Source organism: Cryptotermes secundus, unplaced genomic scaffold, assembly GCF_002891405.2.
Source record: "Cryptotermes secundus unplaced genomic scaffold, Csec_1.0 scaffold971, whole genome shotgun sequence".
Classification (NCBI taxonomy): Eukaryota; Metazoa; Arthropoda; class Insecta; order Blattodea; family Kalotermitidae; genus Cryptotermes; species Cryptotermes secundus.
Genome location: NW_019727793.1, coordinates 441,247 through 463,322, shown reverse-complemented (window position 1 = coordinate 463,322; position 22,076 = coordinate 441,247). Strand labels below are relative to the sequence as shown.

Genomic DNA, 22,076 nt, shown 5'->3' with positions numbered 1-22,076 from the left:
CATGCAATATCTCAACACACTGTATCACCAATACTATGAAACAACGATATTATCACTCAGCATGGCTAATATGCGTAAACAAACCCACCTGTAATACAAGATGCAGGCCCACTGCCTCCGCTGCTCAGACCCATGTCGCCGAGAGCCTCCGGCTGACAAGTGAATTTTCTGTGATAGAACGTCTCAAGTCCCCCGAAATTCCCTAATTTATGGTTTTATTTCGCTGATTCAGCCTTGACGAAAGAGGGTGGGTGACTTCCCCTCAGTGTCCTCAATCCTCCTAATAACCTCCTCATTGGCTCTCATGGGTGGATGGGGGCGGCCCCTTGCGTCGTCTTGCTGTGTATGCGGTCTCTCTCGATTACCCCAGTGAGCTGAGTGAGGCAAGTGTCCTGCCTTGTGAGTACACAGAGACTTGCTGAGTCTTCACATTCTTAACCTAATTGCCAGTCCCGGTGTTTACAATTTACGGCAATAACTGCGAAACTCTTTTCGCAAGTCTCTAGCTTTTTTGGGTAATACCATCCTCTTTCTAATCTCAAATTTGGGGCATCACAGTTATAATCGGGTAAGGAAAGCCATCTTGTTTCATTTCACTTACTTCATGCCTTGTTCCACAGTGTTACCGTTGTTTCATTCATAGTTTACTGCACTTTCTTCTTAGGTACCATCTCATTATTTTTAAGGGATAAAGAAGTATCTCTCTGTGTACACGTATGTGAAGGGCACGCGGTAAGTAGTTGGTTGAGGTACTATGCTACAAGCCGGAAGTTCGTAGGTTCGACATCCGATGTTACTGGATTTAATTGATCTAATCCTTTCAGCCGCACTATGACTCTGCGGTCGGCACTGCCTCTAACAGAAATGAGTATCAGGAATATTCTTAGAATATTCTTTGGGGGTAAAGGGGGGCCGGCAAGTAAGGCTGAGAACCTTACCGCCATTTTTGAACCGATTGTCTAGAAAATGTGGGAACCTCAACATCTCAAAACCCTATGGGCCTCCACAGCCTGTTACAGGGATACCTTTACTTACTTTATTTTTTATACTATAAAAATGTATTAAATACGTCTCGTCTATAACTTCTACCTATCCTCTTCATCTCACGATCGTCGCCAATTGGCAGAAAGTATTAGTGTGCGCCTTCCATGTTGATCCAACCACAGTAAAGTATCTAAAGGGAGAGGCAGTTCCTAGCATTCCACATTTGTGCCACTTCCTACAGCTCAGCCGGTACAGCGACGGGCTGAACAGCAGGGGAAACAGTCTTTTCCTTTTCTCCATAGCGGGAGCCCACCCAGCCTTTATGTAATGTGTATCGGGGGCTCGTTTCCCACGGTAAAATAGCCAAGGTCAATAATGGTGGAGGTATACCTCCGCTCCCCCATGCGTCTTCATGGCGTGATGCCTAATTAAGCACAGGGACAACTTCGCCGTTGCCTATACAACGTCTTTTAATTTTAGTAATGTTGAAAGATGAATCTAAACTGCTCACAAGTCGTGTCGTGTGCGTCACTTTTGAAATAACTACGGATATACATATGCTACACACTACTCATGTCTTTCACCATGGAACCCACTAGTACCTTTCACTTCGCGAATTAAGAACTGGCGAGGAGCCAAAATTAAGAACTAAACTAAAAACTACCCTGACAATGTTGACATGTCGGACATCAAGGCAATGTGTACACGTACAAATCGATGCTAATCACAACGAAAAAAAATAATCTGTTTACTTACTTGAACAGTATGTGCGGTGTTCTGGGTGGAGTTACGACATAGCCGACGATTCGGAGGAACATATCACCTCCATCTTCAGGGTTAAGAAGAAAGCCAAGTTTAGCTTGCCGCCTTCTTGCTTGTCTCCCTCTTACAGCACTGAAGATGGAAGCGATATGTTATATAAAAACGTCCGGCTCTCTCCGAACTACATGACGTCACACCCCAGAAGACCGTACTATTCATAGTTATCACTCTGAGAATCTCGAATCCATAATCTACCGAAACGTATTCACATATATATTTGGTGGTCATTTTGCCTTACTGGTGGAGTCAGTGAGGATATCCGAGATGTAGGCTACGCCCCCTCACCTCGAGAGCAGGATCCATGTTAGCAGTGAACAGAAGCGGAGATGCACGGCTCTTCCCTAAAGCCTGAAACCTTCTGTGGTCCTGCTACTGCTGTACTACAAGCAGAGACTGGCTCTCATTGTTCCGTTGCCTAGTGCTTACTGCAGTAAATGCCAGCCACGTTCATCGGTGTTCTCTGTGAGGTACGAACTGAGAATTTAAAGCTGGCCCCGTGTGGAGGCGGGTTCGAATACCTCCACCGTAGCCCTGCAAGCTGTAGGAGGCGACGAAAAGGGAACTCAGTGCCTGGGGGTATAACCGGGCCACCCTGTTCCTGGGGGATATAAATGCAGGGACGTGGCCCTCCAGGTTAGGGGAGTCTCGAATCTGAGATAGTAAAATGTGGTCATGAGCCGTGGAGGACTCGGACCCGAGAATGACTGCGCTGGCGATGACCAGCAGCAACTGTAAACGACAGACCCATCCTCTCTTCAGAAAGAATGTTACATAAGGACTATAACACAAGTGTTCAGTTGAAAAAATAAAATTACTGGTCGTGAGTCTCAAGGGGTTGACGCCAAGACGAACGGACCACCATTCGTTAAGTAACTCTTGAATACTTAACCTTCTTACAATCCTCTGCGGCGGTGCTACGCAGCAACACACAGAAGCCTCAGCCGCCCTCAGCTGCACAGGCCTGCCCCGCCAGTGGGAGAAATGAGTGTCCCTCCTCCCTTGAGGCACAACCAAATGAGTGCCCCTCCACCCTTGAGGCACAACCAAATGAGTGGCCCTCCTCCCTTGAGGCACAACCAAATGAGTGGCCCTCCTCCCTTGAGGCACAACCAAATGAGTGGCCCTCCTCCCTTGAGGCACAACCAAATGAGTGGCCCTCCTCCCTTGAGGCACAACCAAATGAGTGGCCCTCCTCCCTTGAGGCACAACCAAATGAGTGGCCCTCCTCCCTTGAGGCACAACCAAATGAGTGGCCCTCCTCCCTTGAGGCACAACCAAATGAGTGGCCCTCCTCCCTTGAGGCACAACCAAATGAGTGGCCCTCCTCCCTTGAGGCACAACCAAATGAGTGGCCCTCCTCCCTTGAGGCACAACCAAATGAGTGGCCCTCCTCCCTTGAGGCACAACCAAATGAGTGGCCCTCCTCCCTTGAGGCACAACCAAATGAGTGGCCCTCCTCCCTTGAGGCACAACCAAATGAGTGGCCCTCCTCCCTTGAGGCACAACCAAATGAGTGGCCCTCCTCCCTTGAGGCACAACCAAATGAGTGGCCCTCCTCCCTTGAGGCACAACCAAATGAGTGGCCCTCCTCCCTTGAGGCACAACCAAATGAGTGGCCCTCCTCCCTTGAGGTACAACCAACAAGTACCAAGTCAGTCATTTCAGGATCCTAATGGAAACAGCTCGTCTCTGAACGACACGTTCACAGGAGTCGTAACGACATTTCAGCAAATCATGACAGAGCTCCGTGAAACCCAGTCATAAGAAGATAGAATAATGTCCATCGCAAAACTGTATTAAAACTCATGAAACAAAATGGCCGCTAGTGTTCATAGGCGGTAAATATTATTGCGCTGGCGAGGACCAGCAGCTATAGTAAATGACAGACCCGTCCTCTTGCAAAAGGAAGCGCCACACATGAACACACTCGCAACAGTCTGACAGTAAAACAAATCTGGTTCTGGACCTCAGATGGGTGCTTGACACCAAGACGAACTGGCCGATTGGCCTTCAGTGACACCCTTGACATCTATTGACATCATTTTCGCTAGAAAGATGCCACGAAAGGAAACCCAATGTAAATAAAATGCTGACAGTCTAGTTCTAACTCTTGGTACAATGTCTACCTTCCTCCGTCCAGCCAGGAGCTATTTGCGTTGTATCTGCAACGTGACAGGGCCCTGTCCCTATTAATACTACGTCACATGGGAGCAATTACTCATATTCTGAGTGTTATTAATGTGAGAGTGAAATCATCCCAACATCCGAATGAAGGAACGCAAAGCGTGAGGAAACAGGTGAGGAACTTGGCAAAGGACACGGGATGGCCATGGCCCAGCTGAATGTGCCATGTCGGCCACTGCCAATAGCGCACAAGGATACGGAAAGAAAGACAGGAGATTAAGATGAAAGGAGAACAAGGAAAGTGCGAAAGAGAGAAAACGGATATCTCGAAGACTGATGGCTATTAAGAAAATTAAGTTGTCTTTGTGCTTAATTAAGCAGTATGCAATGAAGGCGCATAGGGGCACGGAGGTATACTTCTGTGGATTCTTTGCCTCCACATCAGAAGGGAAAGAGTAGCCAGTTTATTCCCTACTGTTTTACCATGGGGAAACGAATCGGATCCAGAGACGGCCTCGACGCGTCTTTGAATTTAAAAATCCCTGTCCCTACTGACAATCGAACTCCGGACGTCCAGCCCGTAGGCGAATAAACATTGTCACGTGTATTAGTGAATATTGGCGAGGTTCGGATTGGTAATTGGATTTATTGACCACTTACAGGTCGTAACTCCAAATAAGTATAAAATTGTTGCCGATTTTCACAAACTACAAATCACTCCACACTAATCTTCTCAGTCTGCTCTCAACAACGGCTATTCCTTTACAACGTTCTCACTATCCGTTTCCCGGCAACGGAATTGAACACAGGAACTATAACAGTCACGCTCCAGCTATCACTGTACTACAATACACACGAAGTCTTAAAAAATCACGTTAAGCCTTCCCTTCACAGGCCGACTTTCAAGTCTGGACTGCCCTGCACTCAATAACCCCTATGCCTCAATTCCTTTGTTACCGTTCTCATATCTTGGGAGGCTGCTGTGCCTCGAGCTAGACTGACTCAAACGATCCTGTGTTTTTTTAACCACTCGGTATAGCTGACAGCAGAAAAGCCTCGGAGCGGACCTACAGAAAACACCTGTCTGCATCACTTTTCTTGTTGTAACGTCACCGCGCACGCCTAAGCTGCGCGCGCTCCATAGCAACGGTCCGTGTGCGGATCACAGAAAAGTACTGCTCCTGTATTGTTGGCCGCGTGTTGCGGGCGTTGTCTAGCAATGGATCAACATTGACTGAACTAACACGCTTCTGTTCTCACTGTTACCAATCGTTAATTCCCAAAGACACGATACGTTTCACACTTATATAACACACATAGACATATCTACATATGTCATATATCGAACGCTTTAACCACTCCTCTTTTTCATTCATAAACTCTAAAACCAGAGCAGTTCGTGAGATCGGAATGTCTTTATGCTATACTTTCAGCACATGTTATGATTAACAAAGGTTTAATTTAGAAGCATCGATGTTCATACAAAGGAGAGAGATCCCAGATGGAAATGTGCTAATGAACCTGTTCGTTCTGTTGTTTCAAAGTTCTCTGGGAAACTTTCCAGGCATCTTGACTCCCCCTCAGTGAATATGTTCTGACGTAGAAACATGCACACATCAATTTCTGTGTAGCTCGTCCCAAAGTCACATCTCCTTTCTACGCTCTCCCGCATCTTCTGTTCCTATTGGAATAATGTTATATGAATTTAAAGTTGGAAGTGGTTAGCTTCACGCTCCGGTCTTTGGCCCCCGGTACCCCTTGGATAGGAGGCCGGGTGAGCCCCAGAACCGGTGTGGATTACATCACTCACTCATGGAGCTGAGCCCTTCTTGAGAAGCCGCAAATTGTGCAGCTACTCAGAAATTTGCAGCATTTTATGGAATCCGAAGGTTCATTTCCGTGTTCACAAGAGCCCTACACTGGTCCCTATCCTGAGCCAGATCAATCCAATCCACACCATCCCATCTCTCTAAGATCCACCTTAATATTGTCCACCCATCTACGCCTTGGTCTTCCCAGTGGTCCATTTCCTTCTGCTTTCCCACAATATTCTATATGCATTCCTCTTCTCCCAATTCGTGTTACATGCCCTGCCCACCTCATCCTTCTTGACTTGATCATTCTAATTATACTTGGAGAAGAGTACAAGTTATGAAGCTCCTCATTATGCAGTTTTCTCCAACCTCCTGACACTTCATCTCTCTTTGGCCAAAATATTCTCAACACCCAGAAAATTCTACCTACCTACTGGGACTCGAACTCCGACCTCTCGGCCGTCTACTCCGTAGTTCAGTCGCTATACCGACTGCGCTATCCCGGCTCCAAAAATCCATTAACATTATCTCATTATTTTGCCTAGGTTTCGCAAGAGGTCTCTCCCATCGCATTTCACAGGCAAATTATTGCATCCACTTCTCACCTTCTTCGGCTACTCTCTTTGATTCTGTCTTACTGCCGACATTCAATGAGGAGTAAAATTATGAAGATGATCAGTTCGCAGTTTCATTCCTTCCAGATTCGTTTCAAATTAATTTTCCCATTTATGACTAAGCCGTTCCTTACATTATCCGACTAAACTGTTTGCATTTTCTCACTTTCCCACTTCTTCAAGCAACAACAAACAGCGTCATCAAGGCATACCTTCCACGCCTATACATGTTTCGTGCTGGAATCACGCTTTACAGTCATTTACTGTGACTTCCGCAAATTATCGTATAAGAATCTCCCATCAGAAGTTCTCTGTAGTCTGGTGAAAATCGATCGACGTTTCGGACAGACTTACTGCCTCCGTCTTAAGGCTCAAGGAGTGAGCCAAGAAAACAGTCTGCATGAAGCAGGCAGCAAGCATGGCTTTCACTGGACTACACGGCGTTACATTCTACATGACAGAATTCTGCAGAACCACCGCTGTGAGAATTTCAAATCCAACTTACCTGCAGAACTTCAGGGCGTTATACACATTTCTTTCCTTCAATTTGCTCATTTCTCATGGCGATTTCATGTGAGGCGCTTCTGTCTGTGCCTTGTAGCGTCTTGCTTCTTCTTATTCTTTCCAGCACCTACGGTACTCTGCCTATGGGTTGCAGGACCGAGGAACTGCAACTCGATTTCGGGCAGCGCCGAGATATTTTTGTCTCTTCTGCATAACTTGCAGCCTGGCTCTGGGGCCACAAAACCCTCTATCAAATGTGTACAGGGGGACTGTTCCTCCGGGGGTAATGCAGCAGGTGAGTAAAGCCGGCTGGCGCCCACGTAAAGAATTTTGGAGCCATACCTCAACTCCTCATATGTTTATATGGCTTGGTTGCCTACAGCTCCTGTTACGCTCCTAGCCCATGCCACCCAAGGCACATTGGTGCCACTACTCCGATCTCTCAGAGAAAGAAGAAGTTCTGGGAACAATTAATCAAAGCGTCGGAGTTACTTTAAGACTGGCGGGTTCCCGCCAATCGGTTCGTCTTGGAGACAAGGCCCCTGAGACTCCTGAGACTCATGACCAATTTCTTTTTCTTCTGAATACTTGCTTTCATAATCCTTATGTAACATCCTCTATGGCGAGAGGCTGCGTCTGTAGTTCACAATTCCTGCAGAACTGCCTACCTTCCTTTCACTATGAGACAATACGGACAACATAGGAAACACCGAGTCCAACAACTTTGAATGTTGCGTGACATGACGCCTGAAACCGGAATAGTGGAGCCAGGAGATACAACCGTTGCTAGACAACGGCTCGTTAAACACGTTGCATGTATTCGTTGCAGCAGGGTTTACAGAGCCGTTGAAAGTCAACTATATGGAGGGACGTACACACGCATACAGCACAATAATGTCATAATTCCCTTTCAATTTGTTCTAAGTATGCCAAAATCGGACCGTTCAAGTACTCTCGTTTTTCCACGTTTCCCCTTGTTCCTATGATACACTGTGGGCTCTTGCCACACACTATATACGCACAAATTTTCTCCCGCTCGACTTACTGTTTGCCCTTGTTGTTTACTTTGGCTATTCTTCGGCCCTTAAGATGGGAGCAGTAAGTTCCTCCGAAACAGCATCGGCAAACTTATACCAGACTAACAAGGCCGTGGGTCCCGTGTCGTAGATTTACGACACGTAAAAGATCCTCATGTCTCTAGGAGACCTCTGAGCAAAATTAGGCAACAAGTTTCCCGCCCAAGTAGTTTCCAATGCCTCCGGTAGATGGGGGAAGTATCAAGGTACCAGTAGGGTATGGCGACTGGTAGAATATCAAAGGGGGACGTACAACAGACTATTAGTCGCGGTTCATGGGGAAACCCACCTCCTCCAATAATAATAATAATAATAATAATAATAATAATAATGGGCCCACCACGCCTCCTAAGTAATAGGGAGCGGAGGGTGAGGTAGCAGGGACGTAAAGCTAACCACTCACCTCCATCTAACGCCGACATCAAGAATGGTGGAGCTATGCCTCCACTCAGCTCCACTGTTTGTGGCGTGGTGCTAAATTTATTAAGCAAAGAGACAAAATTCTGCATTTATTTTCCTTACTTTCAAAAGTTAGAAGTAGGCCTATTACACAGCCAGATCAATGAATCCCACAACATCACAGCTTACTTTTTCCAAGTGATCTCTTAATCCGGGTATTAAAAATAAAATTCTTTGTGTCTCTTCCCTCATATCACCCCCGTAACAAGTTATATGGTGAAGCGTGAAAATTATCAAGCTTATCATTATGAATTTTCTCTAGCCTTCAGTCATTTCCCCTAACTTATATCAAAATATGCCCATCTCAGTGGTCACGCGGTGTATGGTACGAACTGTCTTCTCCCGCTCAAACAATGGGATCGTGGGTTCGATCCCAATTGAGGCATGAACGTCTGTGTTGTCCTGTGTGCAGTTAGCGACCTTGTGATGGGCTGATCCCCAGTCCAAGGATTCCTACCGACTGTGTAAAAGATCAAGAAACTGATAATACGGCCAAGGCCCAACAAAGGGCTGTAGAGCAACAGACAAAAGGGCGAACAGATACAGACATGCAGACAAACAGGCTGTCCGAAACATTCTCCTGAGCACCGTGTCTTACATCATCATCAGTCTACGCGCAAGCTTCCTTGAAACTGGGGAAATAAGTTTAATACCCACTCGCATCAGGTAAAAGTGTACTTCTGATTCATACACACATACTTTCATAACATACGCGCACGCGCACACAGAAAGACATGCATTAGTCACAACCTGAAAGGGCTAAGTGTGGTCAACATGCGAATCACAGTCAGTCAGTTTGTCTTCACCGTTTACTAACATGATACGCGTACATACGGCCTTGTCATGAATTTGGAGCAGTGGAAAAGCAGAATGTCAGCCCACACATGTTAAAACTATTAATAAGGCCACGTCAAATATGAATATGTTATAGTTAATCCTACAATATACATTTCTGCGTAACTAGCTTGTTAGATACGTCGACACGGAATATCCAAATTCTGGAAGTTTGTTCGCATTTCGTCAACAAGTCACTTCTAAACCGATAGCTCTCCTGCGGACAAACAATTCTGGTACCAGATTACACATCGATGGACAGGAAGGATCGAGACCGTTTAACATAAAAGTTCTTAGAAACATATTCGGCCTACAGCAGATAAATTAACAGAGCATTTGACCGCGCCATAGCTCAAGCGGTTAGTCGCTGGCTTCCCACCGCGGCGGCCCGGGTTCGATCCCGGGTCTGGTCAAGTAGGATTTGTGGTGAACAAAGTGGCGCTGGGGCGGGTTTTCTCCGAGTACTTCGGTTTCCCCTGCCAATCTTCATTCCACCAAATTCTCCATCATAATAATCACCCGGGGCAGGTATAATAGGCCAATCAGTGGCCGCCGTGCCGAGTTGACCCAGTTGGACTCCACCCCCCAGTAAGCGAATTAAAAAAAAAACAGAGCCTTTGAGAAAATTACATAATCAGCAGCTTCATAATTCATACACTTTTTTTTTTCTACTGAGGGCTATTAAAGCATGACGGGCGACATGTGCCAGGCGCGGCGGAGATGAGACAACTCGAGACTTGCTTCCAGAACAAACATCAAACCAATTATGAGAGCCAAGCGCAGATTTCACAAAGGCGAGGATAAAAATTAAAAGTGTTGGATTTCAGGTTCTCACTACCTTGACTATGAATAATACGATCTTTCGGGATATAACGGCCGTGTAGAATGGAGGCAGCCAGACGTTTCGGAGGACACCGCGTCCATCTTGAAGGTCGAAAGAAAGCCAAGCAAGACACCAGCATGAAGCAGATAGGCACTTGCTGCTTCCTTCATGTTGGTTTCTTTACTTGGGTAACTTTCATCCCTGAAGATGTAGAAGATATGTTCCTCCGAAACTTCAGTTCAGTTTCAGCGGACTACATGGAATTATATCGGAGACAAGAGAGGCCACCACGTAACTAAGAAACAAAGGACAAATATGGAAAGGAATGAATAAAATAAAAGACGACGCGAACAGAGCGTCATGAACAGATGACGTTCTGGGCACATCCTTCGCGTTGATGCACCCCGTAGCTAATCCTCACCTTTATTACACAGCGGCCAATGTGTTACGTCACTAACACAATCCAGATTAAAGCAGATCTATTTTAATACCAACTATTACAAACAGAGGAAAATAAACTTCGCCTGTAAACACAGCCTTCTCGCATAACTTCTAAATTCGGAGTGACGCTGCGATTACAAATCTCTCCGAAGGAACAGAATTACGAGGACATCTTCATATGGGTGTTCCACGTAAATTAAGCTCTACTTCTTGTGCTCTTCGCGTGTTCTCATTACGCACTCCGCAGTTCTTCTTGCATATTTATAGACAGTTCACGAAAGAGCGACCTGCACTTTATGCGAGGTCATAATCCCAGGCTTCCGCGAGCACGCCATTCAAACCCTTATTAATTTTATTTGTGGGGCACACTGAAGAAATAATTGCATGTGAAGAATCAACAATCTCTGGAAGAACTTCAAAAAGATACCAGGCCTCGAATAACATGGCACTGAATGCCGTCTATTTTCGGTGTGACCAAACATATATTATTTCATAACACACTATGTGAATATTGGTATAAGTAAAAGTAGAGCTATTCCTGTACCAGGCCGTGAAGGCCCATAGGGTTGTGAGACGTTGAGGGTCCCACATTATCTAGACAATCGGCTCAAATATGGCGGTAAGGTTGTCAGCCTTACGCACCGGCCGCGCTTTTCTCCCCAGGAAAATTATCTAATTAATTCCTGGTACTCATTTCTGTTAGAGGCTGAGTAAACACCAGGGCCTAGTGCGGCTGGATGGATTAGGTCAACTGAAAAAATCCAATGACCTCAACGGGATTTGAACCCGCGACCTTCCGGCTTACAGCGTAGCATCTCAACCACTACGCTACCGCGAATATTGGTCTCTTGGCGTTTGTAGTGTGAGCACACCACATATTCACAGTGGGAATAGATGTGGACACACGAGCCTACTTCACGTCAGCAACAATGATTATAATCATTTTAATTCCGGTTGGCACTGCAATAATTATTGCAGTGCCAACCGGAATTAAAATTTTTAGCTGATTACCAACAGTTTACGGGAGAAGAATCTTCTTGGGTGTATTTACCTACCCACCTACCTGTCTATATATATGGCTACCTATGTATATATGTATGTCTGTCCGTCTATCTATCTATCTATGTATCTATCTATGTATCTATCTACTATTATTCCCGCTACTCCCACTTGGGGCATGGGACATCTGTGAAACGTTTCGTTTCACTTCAGTTTCTTAATCTTAGGACAGACGGTAGGATTCCTTGGACGGGGGATCAGCCCGACCCAAGATCGCTACCTACAAAGAACACAAACAGAATAAAAGCAGACAAGCATGCATGCCTTGAGTGGGATTCGAATCCATAATCCCAGTGTTCGAGTAGGCGAAGGCATTCATTGGTGCATTTGTCTAATGTAAAGAGTGATAGCGGTTTAGAAAAGGACAGGGTTCGATGCTGGATATATGAAAGTAATGAGACATTTAATTACGACGAGAATACCAAGACAAGGGCTGGATCTTAACAAATCCTGTTAGTCCCATTGGCAGCTATAGAACCTAGCGGTTTCAATATGCCCTAAAGATTAATCTCAACCGAGTCATGTGTTACCGGAAGCCCGGTAATCAATGTTACTAAATGTGAAATGTTTTATAGGGCTCTTGCTGGCTCCTACTTAATATACTTCTATGCTAATCATATACATTAGTATTTAGTGACTGATTTATTTTCCAATTCACAACGTAATGTTGAGTTGTTTGATTTGTAATTGTATGACTGACGCTTTAATATTCAAAGCATACATAGTATATTCTTTCAGTATNCCCCCACCTTCCGCCAGCCGTGATGCGCCGAGCGAAGCCGAAGCGAGCCGATGTTAGCCGAGTCCTAGCATCCTGGTCCCTAGGCAACGCAAGTCAACGCGGTGACGTCACCGAGGGATATCGCGGTTACTAGGCAGCCGTTAACAACTCCGGACAGCGTGGCTAGCAACAAGGCACCAGGCAACAACTGTCCGATCGAGGCTACTTAAGAAGCAGCGAAGGCTATTCACAGTCAGTTATAAAGTAACAGTCGCCGAGTTGAAACATAACAGCCGCGTGTGCGATAACCAGTGATCACCAGTCATATCTGGAGTGTGTATTTCAGGGAGACTTGTATAGCTCCCGCGTTATTAGTACGTGAAGACAAGTGAAGATTGTGTTAAGAGATTTTGTTGTAGGGTTTGTAAAGTGTGGAAACCCGTAATATTGTGATCATTAATTATAGCCGTTAGTTGTAGATTGTTAAATAAACCAATTAACCATCTCTACGGCGTCTTCAGTAACGAAACACGTTACAATATTATTCGCTATTTTGAACATTAAGGTAAAAAACGTCAAGTCCTTGTCCTTAACTAAGCATCAAGTATGGGGAAATGGATGTAGAGCTCCATCATTCTTGACATCGGCACTAGATGAAGGTGAGAAGTCAGCTTCAAGCCCCGGCCGCTTTGCTTCCTAGTAAATAGCGCATGGCATCCACTGCACAGGAGATTGGGTGGGCCCCAGAGCCGGTCTGGACGCTATGGAGAAGAGAAATCTTTCGCCTCTGCCGGGAATGGAACCCTGGCAGTCCAGCCCGTAGCTCGTCGCTGTACCACCTGATCTACCCCCGGCCTCATTGTGGGAAAAAATTACTCTACCGCTGTCAGTGTGACGTGTGTATTACAATTAGACACGGAACGATAGAAATGTCTTCAAGAAATGAACACCAAGGCCACTGAGGTAGGCAAAACAACAAATAACCCTTTAGCAGGAAGAAGGAAACAGATCCAGTTTCCGAAACGCTGTGTTCTGTTAGAACATTAGACAATGGACAAAGTCCAGAAACTCGGTAATCCCAAGCGTAACATGCTGCCACCAGAAGCCTCAATCCCAAGTGTAACACAGTACCACCAGAAGTCTTCATCCCCAGCGTAACTTACTGCAATCAGACGCCTTAATCCCAAGTGTAACACTCTACAAACCTAAGCGCAACATATTGCCACCAGAAGCCTTAATTCCAAGTGTAACATGCTCCCACCAGAAGCCTTCATCCCCAACGTAACATACTGCCACCAGAAGCGTTAATTCCAAGTGTAACATACAGCCACCACAAGCCTTTTTCCCCAGTGTAACATACTGCCTCCAGAAGCCTAATTCCAACCGTAACACGTTACCAACCCAAGTGCATGCAACATACTGCCACCAGAAGCGTTAATTCCAAGTGTAACATACAGCCACCACAAGCCTTTTTCCCCAGTGTAACATACTGCCTCCAGAAGCCTAATTCCAACCGTAACACGTTACCAACCCAAGTGCATGCAACATACTGCCACCAGAAGCCTTAATTCCAAATGTAACACGGTACCACCCCAAGCGCAACATACTGCCACCAGAAGCGTTAATTCCAAGTGTAACATGCTCCCACCAAAAGCCCTCATCCCCAGCGTAACATACTGCCACCAGAAGCGTTAATTCCAATTGTAACATGCTCCCACCAGAAGCCTTCACCCCCAGCGTAACATACTGCCACCAGAAGCGTTAATTCCAAGGGTAACAGGCTGCCACCAGAAGCCTTCATCCCCAGCGTAACATGCTGCCACCGGAAGCCTTCACCCCAAGTGCACCATATACGAGTATAACCAGAACCCTCCAGAATTAGCTAATAAAGAGCTTGGGAAAATGTGCACGTCATCAGGGGAGATCTTTGCGCCCTCGCTGACGTCAAGAAGTACACGTTACGTCGTTGCCTGTGACGGTGTTTATTAAACGAACTCTTAAAAGCCAAGAAAGACTTCGGCCTCGTCACAGATGTCGGTGATATGTTCTGAGCATCCGTAACACAAAGCAACAGCGATATTCAGTGCAGAAGCATAACTCGTGGAACAATAAAATTAGGACAGTTAACAGAAACACCGACTCCATCAGCACACAAACCGTCTCTGTCTCAAAATAGGCTACAGAAAGTCACTATTGAGTTCTTGTGGTTTCCTAGTAGCTATCTTCTGTAATCATATACACGGCTGTAACTCAGAACAGAGTCGGCATCTGGGACGCATGAGAAGCAAATGGTAACAAGAACTCGACCACACACTTACTGTCTTCATAAAGGAAGGTACACAGGCGGCATAACCTGCATCCCTGTGCTCTGTTCACCGATCCGCAGGGTTCTACAGACTAACAGTTTATGTTAAAACTTCTATAAACAAGAAGTTTGGGGGAAAATTAAACATCCACTTTTCTTTCATTACATATTGAATATTTAATACGGCATGAACGGCACAGAGAACTCCGCGTGCAACAGTTCTATTGTTCCGTGCATATTTGTTGGGTGGGAACGCGTTTAACTAACCGCTGCGTAGCAACGGCCGTCTCGCCTGGCACCCCTATTGACAGCACGAAGAGACGCAAACAGCAAGCCGACCTCATACGCTTTAATTTTCTTAATACAGGGGAAGTAGGTTAGAAACAGCATTTCTTAAAAGTTTTTACAGGGACGATACGGTGCGTTATCCCTTCCTCGTACATAGTACAGAAAAACTACTGCACTCGCATCTTCTGTTACTGCGTAATGTTGGGCTCTTTCTGTTATGATTTATTAAAAACGTACGAACGTCCTGTTTTTATTATTATTATTATTATTATTATTATTATTATTATTAGTGGAGTGAGACTGAGTCCACTTGATAATGCGGACACTTCTGGCCTATTATACCAGCCCCAGGTGATAGATGGTGATTGTGGGGCAATTGGTGGAATAAAGATTAGCAGAGGAAACCGATATACCCGGAGGAAACCTACCCCACAATAAATCAACTCCAACGCGGGCCGGCGGGGTGGGAAGCCAGTGACTATCCGCTTGAGCTATGGTGCGGCCATCCGAGCGTCCTGTTCGTTGTGTGTGGTACACAGTAACATGCAATGACGCAAGGGTAAATACTGCAAACTTTTCTACGGATGCATTCGATGGGTTCTTTGGCCACCGAGTCATAAGCCAACGACTGTAGTCAACCAACCTTTGGTACAGGACATTAGAGTAATGAAAATGTCAGCCAATCTTACACTTCTTGGCATGAGCAACACTCCTGTCAGACACGATTGCATCACTGCTGATTCATCAGCTGCTCGATCTGTTACTAATAGCATATTTACATTGCAAATCAGCGGCCCTGGCCTTAAAAGAATTTAATAGTAATTAATTTGGAATATTAGAAGTTAATTGGGGGGCACGCGGTAGCGTAGTTGGTTGAAGCACTATGCTACAAGCCGGAAGGTCGCGGGTTCAAGTCCCGATGAGGTCACTGGATTTTCTTTTTTAATTTACCTAATCCTTCCAGCCGCACTAGGCCCTGGGGTCGACTCAGCCTCTAATAGAAATGAATACCAGGAATTAATTAAATAATTTTCCTGGGGAGTAAGGTGCGGACGGCGCGTATGGCTGACAACCTTATCGCCATCTTTGAACTGATTGTCTAGATAATGTGGGACCCTCAACGTCTCACAACCCTATGGGCCTTCACGGCCTGGTACAGGGATAGCTTTACTTTTTTTTTATTATTAGAAGTAAATTGAATTCTGATTGGTATTCACAAGATCTTCCAGACACGCATCAAACAGAGCCTGGACTTGGCTGCACTCCACTTTCTCACACTCAGTTTCAGATACCGTGCACACCGTGCATATGTGTACTAGTAAAAAGAAAGCTATTCCTGCAACATGCCGTATATGTCCATAGGGCTGTGAGACGTCGAGGCTCCCACATTTTCTCTTGACAATCGCCTCACAGATGGCGATAAGGATGTCAGCCTTACGCTCCGGCCGCCCTATACCCCCAGGAAAATTTATGGTATTCATTTCTGTCAGAAGCTGAGATGACCCCAGGGCCATAGTGCGACTGGAAGGATTAAGCCGATTGGAAAACCCAATGACATCATTGTGAATCGAACCCGCGACCTTCCGGCTTGTAGCATAGTGCCTCAACCAACTACGCTACCGCGTGTCCCCAAGTATACCTGCTTTACTTGTATGTATTTGCGGAATTATAACACCTTCTTTGCCCTAAGCACGGTCTGCGACAAATTAAAACTTAACGAGAATCAGTATAATTACACTTCTGACGGCCGAAATTCGTCCAATACTTAAAAATTTAGTTCACATCTCACACAAAGAAAAAAAAACACTGCATCAATCAGTTAATTCTCTTAAGGGAAATAACTGTTCCTTATTCTGAGAAACTGTAATTCTGATTGCTAATTTTATGTAAATAAAAATATAAAAAAAATGAGAAACAGATGTATTCATGAATACAATCTTGAGAGAGATTCAGAGCTTCTCTAATGTTAAAGCAGGTGGCTCATATACGGTCTTGCGCTTCAAAATGGTTACGTAACAACCCACCGGACTGAACGTTTTGCAGGCACTATGTACACCGTGAAGTGAACTTTATCACCTCTGGCCAAGAATCTGTGCACGTCCGTATCAACTGAGTGGTCTAACAGATGTTTTCAAATGTCTGGTATATATCTATGTGTCTGTATAACAGACATATGCTTTGTATCATAATTTAAAATTATGAGCAGTAACAGAAAAGGGAACCGTGGTTTTATTAAAAAAAAATTACTATTAACAAGTCTGATCAAGAAGTCGCCTTCTGGGATCTGGTGCCGTGTATTCTTTGTTTCAGCCGACGTTTCGGAGGAACGTATCGCCTCCATCTTCAGGGCAGGTGAATTGCGTTGCGAATAAAGAGAGCAGTAGCTGTAGCTACTCCGAAACGTCGGCTGAAACAAAGAATACACGGCGCCAGATCCCAGAAGACGACTTTCTTCATAGTCATCGCTGTGAAAACCTCAAAACTTACAAGTCTGATCAAATTTCACAGAAGAATGAATATGGAGTCTCAAACAACCATGCACAGGGAAACAGTCCCAAAACATAGCAATTGTTCAGCACCGAGGATTTATTATCTTCACAAACGCGGTGGACTTGTCGAAGCTGAGCAATATATTCTGCACTGTTTATTCGGGCACGCTGTGATTCCCCTCTGTGTTATAGTCCGCCAACTGTCTTCATTTCCCTAAATATTTGAATTGACAGAACGAGATTTCAAAGCAATACGGATCTGTGGCATGACCATGGATATACAATAAAAATTAGGTGCGTTCACTTTTTCTATATCTGTAGGCTGTTGCCTGAGACAGAAAAATGAACAGCCAACAGAGCTCAAAAGGCGGTCAATATCAGAAACTTTCAAGGAATGTAACTTACTTGAAACGCACCGGTCTGAAAGTATGGTCAGCAAAAAAAAGACCGCGCCATAGCTCAAGCGGTTAGTCGCTGGCTTCCCACCGCGGCGACCCGGGTTCGATCCCGAGTCTGTTCAAGTGGGATCTGTGGTGGAGAAAGTGGCGCTGGAGTAGATTTTCTCCGAGTACTTCGGTTTCCCCTGCCAATATTCATTCCACCAAATTCTCCATCATCATAATCACCCGGGGCAGGCTACAATAAGCCAATCAGTGGCCGCCGTGGACCCAGTTGGACTCCACCCCCCACTAAGCGAATTTTCAGCAAAATAGTACAGTGCACTAATTTTTAAAACATATTAATATGTTACTAACATGTTGAAGTGTTCTCTCCTTTAAATTACATCACAACATTTATAAACATCATTTAATACCTACCTCTTATTACATCATTGCAGTCTGTGGACAAATCAGAACACCTTACACTCAGACCTACTAGACTCAGACAACTACAGCTGGCAGAACTTAACAACGATAACAGACGTCAAAGTTACATATAAATATTCACGTGTTTTAGGACGACCTTCAGAAAGTAGTTTAAACGTATTTCACAAAAAGGAAAGTCGTAAAAACAAAGATTGCTTGTTTTTTTTACACTTTATATTTAAATTATTTTATAATTAAACATTATAAACAGCATAAATTATGCTTTATGAGGTTAACTTCATTAAAATCAGTCGATACTTAAAGGTACACAGACTTCACGACTTCAAACTCGTTGAACGTAAGTGCCCTACAAGTTTTCTTCATTATAATCACTGAAAATTTATTATTAAAATGGCACGATGCACAAGCTAAGGTATACTTTCACTCACAGGACCACTTCATTTCAATAGCACACTTATATGAGTTAACAGCAGGAATTCTACTGGCGTCTTAATTTCACAGATATCTTGGTACCTGGCTTGTAGAACACGCTCACACAAAACTATGAGTCACTCCACGAAGCTGCACAATCAACTTCTCGTGTAGCCTCTTCCCATTCTGGCACGGCCTCCTGCCATCTCCTGCACCTCACAGGCTAGCAAGCTCCTCTCGAAGTCAGTCAGCGGAGAAGACGCGACGGGAGTAGTGATTCGATGTTGTGTGCACGCTGCCATACCCGAAATATTCTACGAAGCAGACACAGCTCGTATGTCCACAGGCAATGAATGTCTTTCGCTGCATCCTATTACTAGCAGGCTTATCTGATAAATAAATCCATGACTTCAGGATCTTACAGTCGCCTAGCTTCTCGCACAATCACGGCCGTTTTGGAACCCGATGTTTCATCACCGTGTTTACAAGAGACTGCCATTGATCCCTGTCCTAAACCAGTTGAATCCACATCCTTACATTCCTACGTCTTTAAGAACGATTTTAATATAATTTCCCACTTACGCCTAGGGCACAGTTCTCGTTCCGCGTTTTATGACTAAAATTTTGTATGCATTTCTCATCTCTCGCATGCGAGCAGCAAGTCCCAAGCAGCAAGCTTTTTCTCCAAATTTGATGGGCCTATACGAAATGATATTTGATGCATAATAAAACTATGAAGCTCCTCATTTTCTTCTCCATCCTCCATTCCCTTCAGCAAACTGTTTTCTAATATCCTTATGTTCTACCTTCTGGCTGAGACCAACTTCCATATCCACACAAAAATGAGCCTTTTCACGTCCGGTAGTTCCTTCAAGAGCACGCCAGAGAAGTCAGTTCGCAAAGGCCACTGCAAAATCCTACCACATCCCTCAAATTCATCACTCACATACGTTTCTCAGTCGAGGCTATATAGCCCATACAACTGAGGTGTCGCTCAGTAACGTAAAATAGAAAAACGGTAAAGTTGTCCCTGTACTTAACTAATTAAGTACTACACCATGAAGCCGTATGGGGGAGTGGATGTATGGACCCATGTTTTCTTGACTTCTGCATTAGTTCGAGATCAGTGGTCAGCTTCACGCCCCGGCCGCTTTACCCCAGCCGAAAGAGGCCCCAGTACCCACTGGATAGGAGGGTTGGTGGGCCCCAGAGCCGGTCTGGACGATATGAAGTAAAAATTCTTGCCCCCACCGGGGCTCGAACTCCGGCCGCTCGGCCGTCCAGCCCGTAGCCAGTCGCCATACCGACTGCGCCATCCCGGCTTCAGTCATTCAGTAACATAAGAAACCAAAATTGTATTTTTAGTATCAGTTTCATGACGCAAACTTCACTGAAAGACAGTGCCAATTTCGTAAGACCAATTCCTCGTTAGTATATCGAAAACGTGAGAATTTTCCTGCTCTGAATCCAGTCGGTTAACCAACAGAAACAGATATGTAGTACAGTCCACAGGTTCCATAGAATTTCTATAAAAGACTGACGTCAAAATTTAAATATTTTTACCGCGTGCGATGTGACTCTCCCTTATAATATGACTAGCCTCCCCAAGTCATGCTTTCTGACGAAGAAACATTCCAGGTCTGTCGAATCTGACATCCTATTACCCCCCCGAAGAAAAAAATCAGAAAATGGCACTTGGGAACTACAGAAAATTACGCTATTTCATAGCTTTAGGGTCGCGCTAACGCCACCTTCCAGCAAGACGGTGCATCTATACATTTCTTATGAAGATGACTACATACGCCTATGATCAATGTATGCGAGCCACTTAGTGGAATGAGGATTTGGAGGGGGTACCCCAGTACCTCTTTGTCCACCAAAAATACTATATGACTTGACCGGGGATCAAATCCGGCGACTTATCTTCTGAACCATGGCACAGTAACTTTGTGAGTCAGTATCACTCAGCCAGCTCTATGTGAGTGGATGAATGGAAGACGGCCGATTTCGTGATGTCACCGTTCACCTGTTCTCGCATCAGTGGAAGTCACAAAATAACGGCCTGAACTATGGCACAGTCATTTTATCTAAAAGTTTGTAATGTTATATTAATAAAAATATTATGTTTCTGGACATTATCCATCGACCTGTCCTGTCTAAGACATTGTCCTATTTTTACTTAAAAACACAGAGTTCAGGAGACTAGATTCTGTCTTCAGGTAAAAACCTACTTAGCTGGGCCCAATCGATAGAGCTAGCCCCTATTTCCGGACACAACTGTACCAATATCAGATAGGGTATACAAGCCAAGCACAGCACAAACCATCTGCGAGAGCTAAGACAAAACATTAAAATATTGTAGCGTGTTTGTGTGTCTGTCACGCTACGAATAAGTTCACGCCGTGGTTTGATATAGCGAGTTTATTTCCTTCGCTCACTTACACACACTTTACAGGCATTTTCACTTGCAGTGTTACAATCACTGCTCACAATATTCCGGCGATGCTGGACCCAGACGGATATTCCGAAGCTTCTTCTTCGAGGCCTGTTCCGAGACTGACTTCGTCGAATGCTATCCCGAGACTCACTGCTTCTCATCGAAGCTGGCCTATTTATACCCTCGCCGCTGCTAGGCAAATGAACCTTCTGTTATAACCATGGAGACGTTGCTTTGTTTGTCGTTACCGTGGAGATTCGATGTTCTCGATACAACAGCTCACTGTTGGAATTACAGTATCGCTATTGTTACTTCTTATGCAACGGTCTGTTCTAGCGTTTCCATAGAAGTGACTTCTGGATTCCAGACACGTTACATTGCTCCCTTCTAAAGGTTGTTCGTCCCCGAACAGCCTAAAGGTCCTCCCTCGGTTTCGATCCCGCGGTGTTTTGCTGGCAACGTCTGCATTCGGCCTTGCGTTCTGTTGGCGTCTTCGTGTGGTGTTCGTTTAACCGCATCCGCCCCTCTCTTCGGTGGTGCTCGCCCCCGAGCACTCCCGTGGTCCAGAATTTGTCTGTCGCCTTGTTTCACATTCGCTCTTTCCTTTCATTCTTGTTGGGGAGGCCGGTACTTCCAAGTTACCGGTTCCTCCCATAAGGGTCCTTTCCCTTTTTTCGTTTTGGAGGGGGTCGGCCCCTCCACAAGGTCCAATTTTTTATGTTTCGTGGCGGGACAGGAAGTTTGGTAATTCCCTTAGCGGTCTCCTGTCCGGGGATTTTTCTATAGGGCTCTATTCCTGTTCCCCTTATTGATCCCACCTGAAGTCTTCGCCATTCCGGGGCTCCCCTTGCAACGTTGTTCCAATTTGGACCGATCCCCATGGTGTGTCCCCTACGTCGTGTTACTTTTGCACGGAGGGACATCCTCTTGTTTACTGGCGTTCTCCGTGCCGCTTTCTCTCGGCGTCTTGTCTCTCGGGCGACGGCCAATTCTTTACGCTGGCATCCGAAGGTTCCCTTGGGAGTTTCCTTCTTGGAGTCGTTT

The 22,076-nt window shown here is 45.2% G+C and overlaps 1 protein-coding gene across 3 annotated transcripts in view; it reads right to left on the bottom strand.

Annotated features, from left to right (window-relative positions):
• LOC111865039 (four and a half LIM domains protein 3) overlaps positions 1-22,076 on the bottom strand; it is a 423,310-nt gene that overhangs the window by 288,755 nt on the left and 112,479 nt on the right. Inside the window, exon 1 of one of the 3 annotated variants that reach the window (XM_023852746.2) lies at positions 18,176-18,357. The exons of the other annotated variants lie outside the window; for them this stretch is intronic. The gene's annotated coding sequence lies outside the window, so the exon portion shown is untranslated. Of the gene's footprint in view, positions 1-18,175; positions 18,358-22,076 lie in introns of those variants that run through there. 3 annotated transcript variants of the gene reach the window in all.